The 14,971-nt window shown below is 43.7% G+C and overlaps 1 pseudogene; it reads left to right on the forward strand.

Moving 5' to 3' along the window:
• Positions 1-104: 104 nt before the first annotated feature.
• LOC100659375 (transmembrane protein 132B-like) lies at positions 105-7,342 on the forward strand (annotated as a pseudogene).
• Positions 7,343-14,971: the final 7,629 nt, after the last annotated feature.

Here is a 14,971-nt window from a genome sequence, read left to right on the forward strand (position 1 = left end):
AAATGTTAGAAACAAAGAAGGTTAGAAGAAAGGAATTGCCTAAAAATTACCTTCTGTATAAGTATGTGTGTGCTGGGGCAGAGGGGCAGGTGTGTGGTTGTAAAGCCAGAAGACAAGCAATTATGTCTGCCTGAGACCTAAGTGACGAGGAGATCACAGTCCTGAGAGGCCATGAAAATGCCTTAGGATGAGGATTTAGTTTAGGTGTCTCAAGTAAGAGTGGGATCCTACGCGTGGACTGGGATGGAGAGAGGGGCGTCCATGATGAGGTTGCGGGGGGCAGGCTCACTCATGCAGGAGTCTGGAGTTTATTCTGTGTGTCCTGGGAAGTCGCTGGAGAGGACTGAGGTGAACGCGCAGGGAAAGGGGCACTGGGCTAGGAGACCATCCTGGATGCTGGCTCTAACTGTTACACATACATGTAAAACCCTGGGCAAGGAAAGTCCCTTTACCTATACACGTATGACATTTTCCTGATGGTCTAGAAGAGAAAGTCATCAATGCCTGATTTTCTTATCAGAAAGATGTGGAGTGAGAGGGAGGCTAAATGGTCTAATACTTCACCTGCTGATATGTGCACCCCAAGTGCTGAGGCAGAAGACCAGAATGAAACACTATGTCCCCACTTCCATTCTACAAAATTATAGTTTAATGGGGAAGAAACAACTATACCCATGTTTCCAGTGAACTTTGTGAACAATTTGCCTACTAAAACTTTAACCTAGTGCAGAGCTCTCTTGGTTTTTTTTAAAAAGGATGTTTTTAACGGGTTGAATAAGGTGATTTTTTTAGTAACATTTTATGTATGGTGCGGGAGTAAATTGTGATGTGTCTGGGGTTTGATTAGTGGTGGGTTGAGTACATCTGGCACCAAACACACACACTCACACAAAGAAGGCAACGGAGGTTATGTAACTTCATTAAATTATGTTTATGGTTTTGCTTGTCAGTATTTTGTATTGTAAGTGGCTTTCCTAGAGTCCATTTATCAGTATTTGTCACTAATTAGTGCCTACAAATTACCTGGTGTGTAAGTCACGTTGTTCCGGCTGTCTCGGTGTCTAATAAATCAGGGCTGTCGCAGTTCATGAGCCCTCATCGCTGGGGGCTTTTTGCTTGTGTTTTTTCTGCTGATGCATCTCAAGATTCCACCTCTCCCCAAAGGTTTCCAACAACTGTGATTCCATTTTTGTGAATGGGAAGGAGATGAAGAGCAGAGTGGACACGATTGTGAACTTCACCCACCAGCACTTCACGTCCCAGTTAGAAGTCACTGTCTGGGTACCCAGGCTCCCTCTGCAGATTGAGATCTCAGACACGGAGCTGAGCCAGATCAAGGGCTGGAGGATCCCAGTGGCCCCCAACAGAAGGTGAGGAGCCAAGGGTGGGAGTGGCTCCCAGAGAGAGTACTGTGGATTGGATGTTCTGTGGGCCCAGATCTTTGTGTAATGGTGATAATACTGGTTCTCAGGGTCGTAGAGCCTGATAGAGCAACAGCCACAGGGGGTAACAATGGTCTGGTCTTTGGGCTCGGGTGGATCTGACTCTGTTACTTACTTTGACATAAGAAAATTATTACGGGAATAGTAAGAGTATCCACCTCATAAGGCAGTTGCTGTGATTAAATAAAATGGATCATAAAAAGCACCTACCACAAGGCCCAGCCTTTAAGAGATGCTCAGTAGTTGCTTATAGCTCTTCTTCCCTTATTGTTCATCCTACATTATTCATTCTCAATCCCCCTGCTTGTGAATGGCATCCAGCATCCATGGAGTGTAGTGGTTAAGACTGTGGACTCTGGTGTCAGAGTGCCTGGTGTCAATCCTGGCTCAGCCACTTCTACTGTGTGACTTTGAACAGTTGACTTAACTGCTGTATCCCTCAGTTTCCTCATCTACAAATTGAGGGTGATAATTATACTTCATAGAGTTGCCCTAAGAATCCAAAGAAATGATATCTACAAGGCACTTAAACATGATGCTTGACACAAAGTAAGCCCTTGTAAATATCAGACATTGTTATTGTCTTACTTAGAGTATGCTAACTGCTGTCACAAAAAGACCCCGGATGCACAAGGGATCAAACACCAGGCACGAGTATTTCCAGGTCATACAACCATCCATGGGGATGCAGAGATCCAGAGGCTCAGGTTCCTTCCCTCTGTGGCTCTGCCTGGGTCTTATTTTTGTCTGTGTTCACCTGGAGGTCAGGGAAATAGAGCATAGAGGAAGGAAAGCCACCTTTTTTTTTTTTAATTGTAATTTAGATGAAGGTTTACAGAACAAACTAGTTTCTCATCAAACAGTTAGTACGCACATTGTTCTATGACATTGGTTAACAACCCCACGACGTGTCAACACTCTCCCTTCTCAACCCTGGGTTCCCTATGACCAGCTTTCCTGCTCCCTCCTGCTTTCCAGTCCCTGCCCCAGGGCTGGTGCGCCCCTTTAGTCTTGTTTTGTTCCGTGGGCCTCTTCAGTCTTTGGCTGAAGGGTGAACCTCAGGATGCTTACTCTATTCTCGGTGTTTGTGTTCCTGGCCCACCCGCGAGAGTGACGATGAGGAAGATGAGGAGAAGAAAGGCCGAGGGTGCTCCCTGCAGTACCAGCACGCCGTGGTCCGGGTCCTGACCCAGTTTGTGGCAGAGCTGCCAGAGTTGGGTCAGCTGCCCTACATGCTGGGCCCTGACTGGCAATTTGACATCACAGACCTTGTGACTGATTTCATGAAGGTGAAAGAGCCGAAAATTACAAAGTTACAGGATGGTAGGACCCTGGCCGGTCGGAGTCAGGAATAACCTCTGTGCAGGTACAGTCAGTCCACCCCTTGCCACTTGCCCTAATACCAGTCTGTATGTATGAGCATCAGGCGGATGACACTGTGCAGAGCTGTGTGTGTATGTGAGTGTGTGTGCGCATGCATGTGCACATGTGTGTGCACGAGCATGAGTGTGGCTGTGTGCGTGTGTGCAAACACGTGTACATAAGTATGTGTCGGTGGGCATGCATGTGAGTCTATATATATGTGTGTAAGACAATCGTGAGAAATAGTAAATGGTGTTCATCAATCTTAATAATTTAAACTCACATTAATTTTTGCATTTTAGAGTTGAATAAAGAACATCTAATTTCTTTTTACCAGCGAAAGCTAAATTAAACACAGAATACAAGCAATAATTTCCCCTAATGTGAGACTCCACCTTTTGCATATCCTGATGGAAGTCAGTGGAACCTCTGAAAGCTAGTTCTTTATAGCCTTTGAAATTTAACCATTTAGCTGTATTATGCCTTGAACACTGGACATATATATATATTTTTTAAATGTATTGGCACTAAAAATAATAGAAGCATTCAGAATTCCATGCTCTTTATTAGTAAAACTATTCTAGCCAATTAATACAGGATAATTATATAGAAATGGTACAAAATATTTTCTTTATACAAATTAAAAATGATACTTCTGTCAATTAAGTCACATTTTACGTTTCACCAGAGTTAATTTTTGACAAGGCTTCATTAAACATGTTATAGTGTGTATTCGTTTTTTTTTTTTTTTTAATTGTTGTGTGGCAACTTACCACAAACTTAGTAACTTAAAACAACACCTGTTAATTCAGAGTTCTGTATATCAGAAATCTGGGTGTGCTCAGTGGGTTTGTGCTCAATATATGACAGGGTTGAAATCGGGCTGGCAGCCAGTTTGGGCTCGTGTATGGGCTTTGTGGAAGATTTTGCTTCCAAACTTGTTCAGGCTGGTGGCAGAATACAGTTACTGTGATGGTTAAGGTTGTCTGTCAGCTTGGCTGGGCCATGATTCTCCGTGTTTTGGCAGTTATGTAGTGATGTAGTTTGGCAGTTATGTAATGATGTAGTTTGTCAGTTATGTAATGATGCAGTCATCCTTCATGATGTCATCAGCCAGTTAGTTTTAAGAGAAGTTTCCTTAGGGATGTGGCCTGCATCCCATATGTACCTGGAGGGTTTGGAAAAGCTTGCTTGCTTGCTCTGGATCCTGCATCCACTCGTTATCATCTGACCTCTGTTTCTTGGGACATGAGCCAGTTGCTTGCTGTATTGCCTGCTGACATGAGGATTCATCAGCCTCCAAAGCTTGTGAGCCAGCAGACTGCTGTCTGACCTGCCGATCTTGGATTCTTCAGCTCCTGCTGCTACGTGAGTCAGGAGAAGCCTCCAGCCTGATTCCTGACCCATGGACTTGGGACGTTCCAGCCTCTATAACTGCACGAGCCATTCATTTGAGATAAATCTCTCTCTCTCTGCGTGTGTGTGTGTGTGTATACATATATGCCTCACTGGTTTTGCTCCTCCAGATAACCCAGGCTAAAACACCTATGTTTGCAGGACTGAGGTCTATGTTTCCTTTCTGGCTTTCAGCCAGGGCTACTCTGTGCACCGAGAGGCCACCCGCATTCCTTCTCATGGCCTCTCCTTCCTCAGGTGTAAACTCAAGCATCAAGTCTTTCTCATATTTTGAATCTGACTTCCCCACTGCCACCAGCCAGAGAAAGTGCTCTGCTTTCAAGGGCTAGTGTGATCATATTGGGCCCCTGGATAATCAAAGATAACAATAAAAAATAGTTGCTGTTGAGCGATTCCAACCCATGGCAGCCCCGTGGGTGCAGAGTAGAACTGCCTTCCATGTGCTTTCTCTGTGACTGCCATCTGTTGGAAGTAGATCGCCAGGTCTTTCTTCTAAGGTGCCTCTGGGTAGGTTTGAACTCGCAACCTTTTGGATAGTAGTCCAAAGCTTAAACAGTTGCATTACCCAGGGCCTAATCACCCTATTTAAGGTCAAATGTATGACCATATAACATAACAATCATTTAAGGGATTTCTCATTGTATTTACAGGTCAGGGACATCTTTGGGGGTGGCATTTTAGAAATTCTACCTGCACATATTCCTCTCCAGGCTTTAGTCACCTTAGTCGTAAATTGGCTAGATTAGGAAGGATGGATCCTTAAGACATTAAGATTGTCTTTCCCAGTCTATTAAACTGGTTTATCCAATGATGGCACAGCGGCCCACACGATGATCAATATTGTTCCCTAATGAACATCTCACTGCCCACGGGAAGGAATATGAGCAGGAGGAGATGGGTGAGTGCTGTTCCTTTAAACAGTTTTAAACACAGTTCTGCTATTTCTGAAGCATAAATGAGTTGTTGAGAAAATGTTACTGTTTGCGTGCCCAGTGCCAAAGTGGACAATTTTAAGTTATTCTGCTTACATTAAATCAAGCTCTTCTCAGAAAATACACTGCTAATAACATCGTATGAATCAAAGGAAAGAAAATGCATCAGGGTGATCTTTGTAAAATTCCTCATTCGACTGGCAAGTGTAATTGAACAGTGGCCTGGCACTTTCTTAAACCTTCTCTGTAAGTGCGTTCATTTAGCAGAGAATTGGAGAACGCTTTGGTGGAAACATCAATTAAGGAGTTTAAAATGGTTATATGGAGCAGAGACCAGAGCTTTCTCATTACCTTTGAAGGTCCTCTCGCCTCTCTCTGACTCCATCCTGGCTGAGAAGACAGTGATTGTCCTGGATGACCGTGTCACCATCGCGGACCTGGGCGTGCAGCTGGTGGCTGGCCTTTCTCTCTCCCTGCAGCCTCACAGAGCAGACAGAAGAGCCATCGTCTCAACAGTGGCTGCCCAGGATGTTCTTCAAGCCCCACAGCAGGTAAGATTTGTAGGGGCCCCTGTGTCTATGGTCAGTTGAGACGCCTTCTCTCTCATATCAGGTACAGCAAGGAGATCAGTAGAGCACTGCAGCTGGGACTGTGGCTCTAGAAGCTTCTTCCTGCTTCTTGTCCAGTCTGTCTTGTCTGAGAAAAGTACTCAGTGTCTGAGATAAAGCTTTCTCTTATACGTGGACAGACCACATGTCCTCAGGCCATTTGCTTTCCAGGGGGCTTGTGTGTGCCAGGCACAATCTGCTGCTAGACCATGACTAAAGGATGTGTCCACTTTTGCCAAAGCAGGTAGCTTTTAGTACTTGAAAATTCAATTTTAGTCACTTGAACAAGCATGGCTAACAGGCACCAAACTGTTTACTGCAAGTATTGTTGGCTCTAAAACTCTCCTCCATCTGTAAACTTTGAGCAAATCGTTTTTACAGATAGCAGGGTCACGGTGTCTTTCAAGCAAGCCAGCCTCCTAATGCATCTTCCCCAAGTGCTTCCTTGCACCATCCATGTTTTGCTTTATCAGCACTGGCTTCCTAATAAAGAATGTTCAAAGTGATATCCTCTTGAGCAGCAGCCTGATTAGTTGCACCTGAAGTTGATTCAGATAAATTGCCTGGTCTGTCAAAATGTTTTTGGAAAGGCCAAAGTCAAATTCTGTTGTATGGCGTGCAGTAAATTAATATATACTTTAATGCATTCATTAAGGTGCATTATTTGTTCCACACACCAGGGGGGCTCTGGGGCTTTATTGATGCCCATTCAAGGCATCCCCAAAACTGTTTAAGATTAAATACCTGAGGGCTTATTTTTCTCTATATATTTAAAGCATATTTTATAGAAACCTGAATATAACGTAATGCTTTGGTTTCGTTTTTCTTAGGAAGCAATCGTTAGTTCTTGGATTTTGTTCAGTGATGGTTCAGTGACACCTTTAGACATTTATGATTCCAAGGATTTTTCAGTTACTGTCTCATCATTGGGTGAAATGATGGTGTCTGTCTAGCCAAACCTTCGGTCCAAATGGCTGGTTATGGTCTCAGAAAGTTCAGACCAAGGGCTCTTGAATTAAGTTAGACATGATGATAAGTAAATCTTGTCATAAGACCAAGAGTAAGGGTATTCTCACTGGGGTAAAGGAAAAGTCAAGGTCAATTTGAACCAAATATTGATGAACAGTAAGAAGGCACCAATGATGCTGAGGGCCTAAATCACGAATATGAAGACCACCTCAGTAATTCATAGAGCGTGAAGGAAACCAGGAGAGAGCAGTTCAGGAGTGGTTCCAACATGGTGCATCTGTTGACCAAGAGAAGGGCACCAACAAGAGCACAACCCCACAGTCTCCCATGGATGGAAAGGATAAGTTACGCAAGAGTGGTGGTCCAGATGCCTTCACCAGCTTCCCCACTCAGGGGAAGTTACCAGAACCCAACTATCCCAGTGACCTTACAGTGACCTCAAGGGGGCTAACTGACCTGGAGATTGGCATGTATGCCCTGCTCTGTGTCTTCTGTCTGGCCATTTTGGTCTTCTTAATCCATCTGTGCTACGTCTACTAACCAAAGGGTCGGCATTTCGAATCCTCCAGGTACTCCTTGGAAACTCTATGGGGCAGTTCTACTCTGTCCTATAGGGTCGCCGTGAGTCGGAATTGACTCGATGGCACTGGGTTTGGTTTTTTTGGTTTTAATCCGTTTGTACAGTGGCCAGAACAGATATTCTCAATCATGATTTGGTAGCCACTCCTGAGTGGTCGTCTAGAGCCCTTCACAAGTGTGCACTGATGGAGAATGGCAAAGAGTATTCTCAGAAAATTCATAAAATAAATCTTTAGCTCAAAAAACAGTTGTGAAAAACAGCACTTGGAAAACCAAAGTGGCAAGAGGAAAAAGTGCACAATCCCTGCATAATTTTAAATGGAAAAATAAATGTTATATAGCATCAACAGTCTCAAGCAAAGTAAGAATTCCAGAGTAAGGCTCTGACAACATTTTCATGTATTAAGATAGGAAAATTGCTCAGTCGGATGCTGGATTAGGATGGCATTGTTTTAAGCTCTCTCGAGTCACTGGCACCTCTAGGAAACAGGATGTTAAGGAGCAGGAATTGGAAGATTCCACAGGAGTCAGCTGGAACAGGTTCATGTTTCCAAATGGCTGATGATGAAATATTCAAGGAGGGGCATTCAGTCATCCCCTTATTACAGACTTTCATGGCTGGGAACATAGCAACTCAGCCCCTCATGGGACTCATTACATTGACAGCCAGAAAGGCTTTTCTGTGTTTCTTGTCCATAGACTACAACATGTTTGTGGACAGTGTACAAACCACAGGTGATATGGGCTGCCCCCAGAGGCTGGTGTTCAGTGGGTCCTATAAAGGTTAACATTGACAATAAGACCTGAAGCTGAAAAAGCCTGGAAATGCTCTCAATTTGATTTAGAGAATGGAGCTAGGAGACCCAGGCATTAGCTGTAAAAGCATTTTACAGAGAGATGGCTAACACCTTGTAGCCAAAGGAAACCCCCACTGCATTTCAAAGGGTTTGACAGAAGGTAGCCCAAAAGGAGCTATGTGGGACCACATGGAGAGGGTCAAATGCTAATTAGAACATGGTTATCCGAATGAGCCTGTCTCTTTCTATAAGGCATTTTCAATTTTCTCTCCATTTGAACCATCAATATTTGGCTGGGACATAATGGGGATTCATTTCTGAAAATGAAAACCCTCATTTTGGCAATTTCTCCAACACACAGCTTTGAGAACACCTCTGTTTTGTAAAGTAAGGTCCACCACTGTGCTTTGTGTCCTGGTTTAGTTTATTAAAAAAAAAAAAAAAGTTGTCCTATCATCCCTTCTCTTAACCATTCTCCACTTGTCACTTGCTGGGTATCTCCTCTGAGCCAGTTCCTTGTGGAGGATAACTCGTCCATATACAGACCAACCCAACCCACTAATGTCAAGTCAATTCTGACTCATAGCAACCCTATAGGACAAAGTAGACCTGCCCCATACAGTTTCCAAGGCTGTAAATCTTTGCAGAAGCCGACTGTCATTTATTTCTCCCACGAAGCAGCTGGTGGGTTTGAACTGGAGACCTTTTGGTTAGCAGCCTAGTACTTTAACCACTGCACTACCAGGGCTCCTCCAAATAGTCCAGCTACAATAAATGAATGACGAAACCAGTTCAAATACCACCATTAATTAAACAAACCAGACAAACTTGTTTTCCCCTGAAACAAGCGCAGTCTGCGATCGATTACCCAGCAATTTTTAAGATAGGAAATGTATTCATCAGCCCCCCAAAATTGGCACACAAGCAGACTTAGTAAGTTTGTAGTCTCATTAATTCTACAGATTGAAAACTCTGCCTTAACGACGGGCAAACCACAAGATGGATTTTACTGCCTCATATTAAATTTAATGTCACCATTCTCCTAAAGATTAAATTACTTAATATATATTTGTTTTCTGCCTTAGGGTAAGTTTCATCATAAAGGAAGATAACTGTTATAGCAGCTTCATCTTTGTATACACAGATTTTTTTAAATTTAACTTTATTTATTTCATTATTGTACTTTAGATGAAGGTTTACAGAACAAACTAGCTTCTCGTTAAACAATTAGTACACATATTGTTTTGTGACATTGGTTACCAACCCCAAGATATGTCAACAGTCTCCCTTCTCAACCTTGAGTTCCCTATTACCAGCTTGCTCTCCCCTCTTGCCTTCTAGCCCTTGCCCCTGGGCTGGTGTGCCCCTTTAGTCTCATTTTGTTTTATGGGCCTGTCTAATCTTTGGCTGAAGGGTGAACCTCAGGAGTGACTTCGTTACTGAGCTTAAAGGGTATCTGGGGCCATACTCTCAGGGTTTCTCTAGTCTCTGTCAGGCCAGTAAGTCTGGTCTTTGTCTTTTTTCATGAATTAGAATTTTGTTCTACATTTTTCTGCACCTCTGTCTGGGACCCTCTATTGTATACACAGACTTTTTTCCCCCGCAACGACAACAAGCACTAGGCGTACGTTTTCATACATACAAATGAAGAACTGAATTTTCTCTCCCATCCCCGAGTTCCCATTCTGGCTCCTCAGGGTCACAGCAGGGGAGGAAGGTGAAGCCAGGCATGGGGGCAGACAGCGGGCTCCCCATGGAAGTCCTGGCCTGGGTGCTCTCTGAGGCCGACCTCCAGCTCTGAAACACAGGAGGTAAGGCACACTTGGTGGTTTTGCTGGGAAGGTGGAATGAAACAAATTAGATGTGAACCAGAGCCAGTCAGCCATGAGTCAGAGGTGACACCGTGTGTGTTAGAGTAGAACTGTGCTCCATCGGGTTTTCTGTGGCTGATATTTCAGAAGGTCCCCAGGCCTTTCTTCTGAGGTACTTCTGGGTAGATTTGAGCCTCCAGCCTTTCAGTTAGGAGTTGATCGTGTTAAATATTTGTACCACTAGGGGCTCCAGATTAGATGTGGAGGTGTCTTGTAAATGCCAAAGTGTATCCCCTGTGAGAGAGACTCGTCCTCCCTGTGGGGAAGGTGGGTGCCTTGAAGGAGTGGCCCGCACTTAGCATCCACGGAACGTTCCTTAAACGTCTCCAACAAAAAAACATGCGGCTGAGGGAATCCGTCAAGCCAGCTTCCCTTCCTTCTAAATATTTCTTCTGTGCTCAAACGGGTCTTTGTAGGACGGGCCACAAGGTGGCATTTTGGTATCTGCGCTGACGCTTAAAAACAGTGGTGCACACACAGTGGCTGCTTACTTCTGCTCTCTGGGCCAGGCCTGCAGCACGTGTTTGGCCCCTGCTGGGCTCAGCGTGTACATCAAGAGCAGTGACTGTTACTACACAGACTTTTTAGTCATGATGGGTCTACATGTCCACATATGTATTCGTGGATTTCACACCTGTCCTCCCTGAATTTATAAAATGTAAACAGTCACTAAAACTAAAACAAGTTGCTGTCGGGTCAACTACGACTCATGGCAACCCAATGTGTGTCAGAGTAGAACTATGTTCCATAGCGTTTTCCATGGTTGATGTTTTAGAAGTAGATGACCAGGCCTTTCTTCCAAGGTACCTCTGGGTAGACCCGAATCTCCACCCTTTCAGTTAGTGGCCAAGTGCATTAGCTGTTGGCACCACCCAGGGGCTTTGAGGAGTCACCACTTTCCTTATGTTTGTCCAGTAGCTTTGCTTATGAGCTTGATGGCAGTGATGGCCTCCTATACATCTTCATCCCCGCCTCAGTGGTTAATAGAGGGGCTTCCATCTATAAATAACTATTGTGACGATGGTGATGATACAGTTTGGTGGTAGCTTCCCTGGTGGACTGGAGTATTTGCTCCCTGCAGCTTTCAGCGTGCATATCCCTGCCCTGTGGGCTTTGTACATGGTTATGTTTCTTGCGTTGATCAGCAGAATGAGGGTTGAAGTAACTGAGAGCCAATTCCAGTGGGATTCTTTAGGAGGATTGGGGCGTTTCTACTTGCCACCACCTTGTCTGCCCTCTGTCATGAAAACAGCAGAGCCTAGACAATGTTCTCTCCTTCTTGTAGGGCCTGGAATGAGGAGACACAAGGAGCTGAGCAGAGCGCAGCAAACCGAGCCCAGGACAGCTCAGCCTCCCTGCAACTCACTTGCAGCCCTTATTACCATGAGCAATAAATAAATGTTCTGGTAAGCCGCTAAGATCTGAGCTTACTGAGATCTGTTGTTTTTTTCCTACAACAAAGGCTGACTGATCTAATTGCTTGTAATAATATAGAATTTACCATTAATACCCTGTTTGGGAGAGATGAAGAAGGAGTTCCAGGTTGTGCAGGCTTAGGTGGCACGTGTGGCTTGGGCCCTGCTGAAAGTGGTGGCAATGACATAACCCGTGTCTGCTTGCCCTCCGTGGGTATTCCTTCCTTACAGCACATGCCAGTTGTGCTCCCAACTCTTAGTCTAGAACTAGACATGTGGCCGTGCCTAGAGACAGGGGTCTGAAATTACAATCCTACCACGTGCCTTGGAAGAGAAAAACCTGGGGAAGAGTACTAGAGGCTTTCCCTATTGTGATGCGTAAGAGACTTTTTTTTTTGATATGCATGCAAGACAAATACAGATATACACAATCAAAAACATCTGCCCAGAAAACACCAATAGTCTAGAAAAATAATACAGCAATTCCAGCTAGAGAATCTTGAAGTCAGATGATAATAACTAGCATTCCTGTGATAACAGGCGTTGCTTTTGAGGCTTTCCAAAGTGGTTTTTAATTTGTTAACTGAGCCAGCAGCAGAGAGCGTGAACCTCTTAAAGCCACACGGTTATTACAAACACACCGCAAGTGGTGGATGTGGCACTCCTGTCTTGACTGGCTGCCCGTTCACCCCCATGTTGTATATTCTTCAGACATTGAGCAGGCGGAAATATCTCATTTATTCTTCCCTCTTCCCCCTCACCACAACTTCTCCAGGCTCAGATTGAAAAATCAAAATAGCAGCCTTTGATGGCATGGAGAAGAAATAATGATAAATTATGCATACAAATATATTCTGAGCGACACTTTAGATTTATAAATATAAGCTGCTAAAACATAACAAATTTAGTATTTTTAGTATCATGCCTTATTTAAATGACAACTGAGGTTTTTGGTGGTTTAGAAATCAATACAGTGTTTCATTCTATTGGGTGAATACTCATCAGGCTGTGGTGACATGCTGTAATTAATTAGGACTCGGAGGAAAATACGATTTCCTTTACTACCTGTGGCTTTAGCTTTTGTCATCTGTGAGGCCAGCTCTTGGAAATCCACCAGCCACAGCAGGTCTCTCTTTACTGCCAGGCAGGAAGTCAGAGTGGTTGAAAACAACTTTCTTTAGCTTAGAGTCAGATACTTGCAGTTGTTGTTAGGTGCTGTTGAGTTGGTTCCGACTCATAACGACCCCATATGTAATAGAACGAAATGTTGCCCAGTCCTGTGCCATCATCAGAGTTATTGCTGTGTTTGACTCCATTGTTGCAGCCACTGTGTCAATCCATCTCATTGAGGGTCTCCCTCTTTGTCATTGATTGAACCTCGACTTTACCATGCATGATGTCCTTCTTCAGGGTCTGATCCTTCCCAATAACATGACCAAAATATGTGAGCCAAAGTCTCTCCATCTTTGCTTCTAAGGAGCATTCTGGCTGTAATTCATCCAAGACAGATTTTTTTATTCTTCTGGCCAAAAAAAAAAACCTGTTGCCACTGAGTCGATTCCAACTCGTAGTGATCCTGTAGGACCGAGTAGAACTGCCCCATAGAGTTTCCAGGGAGCAGCTGGTGGATTCAAACTGCTGACCCTTTGGTTAGTAGCTGAGCTCTTAACTACTGTGCCACCAGGGCTCCACTCTTCTGGCAGTCCACGGTATATTCAGTAATCTTGACCAGCACCATAGTTCAGATGCATCAGTTCTTCTTCCATCTTCCTTATTCATTGTCCAGCTTTCGCATGCATATGAGGGGAATGAAAATACCATGACTTGGGTCAGGCACACCTTAGTCTTCAAGGTGACATCTTGCTTTTTAGTGCTTTAAAGAGGTATTTTGTAGCAGATTTGCCCAATGCAATACATCATTTGATTTCTTGACTGCTGCTTCCATGGGTGTTGATTGTGGATCCCATTAAAATTAAATCTTTAACAACTTCGGTGTTTTATCCGTTTATTGTGATGTTGCTTATTGGTCCAGTTGTGAGAATTTCTGTTTTATGTTGAGATGTAATCCATACTGAAGGCTGTGGTCTTTGATCTTCATTAGTAAGTGCTTCAAGTCCTCTTCAATTTCGTCAAGCTAGGTTGTGTCATCTGCATATCCCAGGTTGTTAATGAGTTTTCTTCCAGTCTTGGTGCTGCATTCTTCTTCATACAGCCCAGCTTCTCAGATTATTCGCTCAGCATAGAGATTGGATAAGTATAGAGGAAGGCGTGACACTAGATCTGGATAACTGGATCAAGGTCCAAATCTAATTATGAACAAATGATGGAATGAGGCTCAGGATGATTAGCTGTGTGATGCTATTCTTTGCTTTCATGGAAAGTGCTCATTTCTCTTCATGAGCAGGGTCTGACTCATAGAGTCTTGTGTGTGTGTGTGCACACACACACACACATTTGCCAGGTCCTCTGCTGGCTACACTATCAGAACCTATTTTAATGTTCACCTCCATCCCGTAAAATTGGTTTTCTCATTATTTCTACTTTAGAATTGAGGAAACTGGAATACGTTGTCCAAGGTCACTTAGTGGAGGGATGATCTGAGATTCAAACTCAGGCCTTAGTCCACCAAGTTACCCTGACATCTCTACAAAGTTCACAGGACCATTTGGAGCCTCTAAAACAAAAGGCTCTCACAGAAGCTGTGAAAGATGGTGTTTCTTCCATTCAACCGAGCGTTTGTTTTTCCTCCTCTTCTGTCCACCAGCTCCTGGTTTGCAAAAGCCATCCTGCCTAGAGGAGTCTCCACACTGGCTCATTCTGGCCCCTTTACCCCAGCTCCCTACTTACAGTGTCCCCGGCTGGCTCCCCCTCAGGGACTGAGACTGACAGTGTGGATTTCCCCAAAGCCCAGGGTTACTGTCACTAGGTGCCTGGCTTTGGAATCAGTGCTGGAGGGCCCATCCACCCTGCAGCACCCTCTGTTTCTCAGCAGAAAAGTAAAAACATAGAAAATGTGGAAAAAATAACTAAGTGGAAATTTTTGAACCGGAAAATACAATATTTTAAATTAAATATTTACTAAATGAGATTAGTAGAAGAATGGAGATGACAGAGGACATCAGTAGGAAATTAATTAATTAATTAGTTAATGCAGTGAGAATAACAGAGAGGAAACAAAGATTGAAGAAAAAGAAAAAGAACTGAGCCTCAGGGACATGTAGGGCAGCGTAAAAAGGTATAAAATATGTATAATCAGAGTCCTAGAATGATCAGAGATAGAGACTGAGTGAGAAAAAATACCTGAAGGAATAAGAGACTGAAACTTCCTAGATTTGTTAAAAGAAGTAAATGTTTAGATTTGAGAAGCTCAGTGAATCCCAAGTAGGATAAATTTAAATAAAACCTCACCCAAACACATGGAATTAAAATACTGAAAAAAGAAAAGAAAACCTAGAAAGCAGCCAGAAAAAAATGACACAGTAGATACAGGAAAACTACGATTTGAATGGAGCCCTGATGGCGCAGTGGTTAAGAGCCATGGCTGCTAACCAAAAGGTCGGCAGTTAGAATCCACCAGCAG

Source organism: Loxodonta africana, chromosome 19 (genome assembly GCF_030014295.1).
Source record: "Loxodonta africana isolate mLoxAfr1 chromosome 19, mLoxAfr1.hap2, whole genome shotgun sequence".
Lineage (NCBI taxonomy): Eukaryota > Metazoa > Chordata > Mammalia > Proboscidea > Elephantidae > Loxodonta > Loxodonta africana.